Source organism: Populus euphratica, unplaced genomic scaffold, assembly GCF_000495115.2.
Source record: "Populus euphratica unplaced genomic scaffold, PopEup_1.0 scaffold3.1, whole genome shotgun sequence".
Taxonomy (NCBI): Eukaryota; Viridiplantae; Streptophyta; class Magnoliopsida; order Malpighiales; family Salicaceae; genus Populus; species Populus euphratica.
In genome coordinates, this window is record NW_011499847.1 from 3,302,206 (window position 1) to 3,304,917 (window position 2,712).

General features: G+C 39.7%; 2 long non-coding RNA genes across 2 annotated transcripts in view; both read right to left on the reverse strand.

Annotated features, from left to right (window-relative positions):
• Positions 1-38: 38 nt before the first annotated feature.
• On the reverse strand, positions 39-1,106 carry LOC105107349 (uncharacterized). Its single transcript, XR_838861.1, has 3 exons — positions 878-1,106; positions 563-686; positions 39-272 (listed from the first exon to the last, which is right to left on the reverse strand). It is a non-coding gene; the product is annotated as an uncharacterized LOC105107349 (long non-coding RNA).
• Positions 1,107-1,478: 372 nt separating this feature from the next.
• Positions 1,479-2,712, reverse strand: part of LOC105107375 (uncharacterized) — a 2,197-nt gene continuing 963 nt past the window's right edge. Inside the window, exon 3 of the long non-coding RNA XR_838870.1 lies at positions 1,479-1,588. This is a non-coding gene — a long non-coding RNA (uncharacterized LOC105107375). The remainder of the gene's footprint in view (positions 1,589-2,712) is intronic.

Sequence of the window (2,712 nt, forward strand, 5' to 3'; positions counted from 1 at the left end):
CCCCACACCCCCCCCCCCCCCCCCCCCCCAAGCTCTATATTTCCCTCCAAGAGTTTTTTTTATCTATCCCTCTTTTGGAGCATATTAACCAGATTTTCACGGACTTTACACAACAGAACTGAAACAAACTAAGATTTCCTAAAACCCAGAGCTGGTTCATTGAAGATATCACTTCATGTTGCATGGTTAATCAAGCCTGAAACATGACAAATCTGGCGGTGGTCCGCAAACAGTCCTCCAAGAAAATGAGATGAGCCATTTACGAACTTCCCCTGAAAGAAAACATTACACCTATAAGTATGAATGCTTGACCTCCTAAACAATTTGCCGCCTTAACCAATCAGGGCTGTGATAAAATATGGCCTAAATGATAATTTTGTTTCAAGACAGAAAGAAATGTAATGGGAATTATGATATGTAGAAGAATGATGTTACATAGCCTAATATAGCAGTGAGAATTCAACATGTTTTTCCTGGAAGAAAACTATAAAATACATCACCCATCTGAAGCAAACTATTTTAAAATGTTACTAATAGATAGGTGTGAATAGTAAGAATTCACCGTGGGGATTTTCAGGACTTAGCCCTAAAAGTTAGCTTGTCGCCTTGGCCAGGCTAAGAGCTTCAGGTGTGTTGTCCCCTTCAGAGCAGTGACACAGCAAGCATTTATCTTTTATGCCTTATGCCTGGTTCAAGAACCCAAAAGCTTTTACAAGTAAAATTTATTTTTTGACCCATGTATATTGAACATTGTAGTTGAGAACTTGAATATTACTCAAAGCGGAAAGTACTCTAAAAACTTTGTAGTCAGAACATTGTGGGAACGGTGTTGGCACATAGAGACATGTTCATATTGCTTCTTGAAAATTATTATTACCTTAAAACAAGAAAAAAAGGGCAGCAAAAAGCAAACTTGGGTAGTAATCCTCGTCTTCTGCTTCATCTTCAAATGGTAGGTTATCTTCCTACATGGAATTTTCTTCAGCTAAAGTGCTAATCCTAGTCCACTGAGCAGGATTATATTCCAGCCATTTTTTCCACCCAAGTCATTACCAAGAATCATCTGTTCCATCAGTATTGGTGTAAGATACGTCATATATCTGCAAGCCACTGAAGCTAGCTAAATGGTTAGGCAATGGCAGACAGGCTATCCAGCTTACAGCTTAAGTTTAAGCAATTTTGAATAATTTCTCCGCTTAAAAGTACATCAGTAAGTTCCCATTAATGTTTTCATCCCAAAACAGTTTTTATCCGTTTTTAAAAATGGCAAGTTTGAGAAGATTTCGGTAACAGGGAAAACTTGAAAACAACAATACTTAAGGGTCTCTAATCAAGGAAAATAGAGATTTAACGGTTATTTGAGAAGGTATCCACTAATGTTTAAATGCTTTGAGCACAGGGTTAATGTTAAGAATGCAGACCAAATACAGACCTTCAAAGCTTATAATATCAGCTAAGCAACAGGACAGAAAATGCATCAGTCTTTTGCAATCTCATAAACTCTAAGCTAGAAAGCACCACTACATGCTTCATTCCAGTAGCAACAGCAAAATCACCCAGGTTCTTAGCAAATTCAACCATCATCCCCCTGTTTATAGAAATTTGACCCCGTCAATGCTTTCCGAAAAGAAAATGGTAAACATTAAATTAAATATGGGTATCAAGTTGGCATGTGAATTGTGTTGGGATTTGCCATTAATGGACAACTTACCCTAAGAAGTAGGGTTATCATTTGTCAATGGTAGTTGCACCCACCATTGACAAATGTATCAACCCATGTGCAGCCATTGTTGAGGAGATGCCATGGTTGCCTATAAAAAGGCACCAAGAGAGAGAGAGCAAGATGAGAAGAGGATTGTGAGAATGTGAAGACAGTAGAGAGAAAGAGAGAGCAGCAAGGCAGCTTTGCTGCCATTGCAGCAGCTGCAAGTGCAGCAAAAAGAGCTGGAAGTAGAGTAGAGAGAAATGATCTATCTCCTCCATGTATTTGTTTTGTATTCTTTCTCTAATCTCTAATAATATAGACTCTCTCCCGTGGATGTAGGTGGTTTTGCCGAACCACGTAAATATTGTGTCAGTGTGTTTGGCCTCCTATGAGCAAATATCAGTACATCACCGGTCGAAATTCCCAACAATTGGTATCAGAGCACATGGTTTAAAGTGGTGTTTGATTTTGCTAAAAAATGAAAGTTGTCAAAATTTTGTTTTGACCATACCACTGTGTAGAGGAGGAAGAGACGAAGCCACTGGTGAAAACTGCGTCGAAATCGGACATCGAAAACCGCCGCACGCTGACCATCTGGTTGTAGTAATCCTTTTCCATGTAACAAGCGTTGGGCTAATAGCTCCCAAGTCAGACCATCTAGTTGTAGTGATCCTTTTGTGTGAGAAAAGGTGTGCTTTAGTTACTCTGATGATTGAAAGGTTTGGCAAGTACCTGTAAACTTGGCCACAAACGCTCTCAGAATGGAAAGCTTGGAAGAGTTGTAGGATGCAAGCTTGTGCTGAAGAAGTAAGAGGACAATTGCCCATATAAATGTCAAAGGGGATGATTGTTGGGATTTGCCATTAATGGGCAACCTACCCTAAGAAGTAGGGTTACCATTTGTCAATGGTAGTTGCACCCACCATTGACAAATGTATCAACCCATGTGCAGCCATTGTTGAGGAGATGCCATGGTTGCCTATAAAAGGGCACCAAGAGAGAGAGAG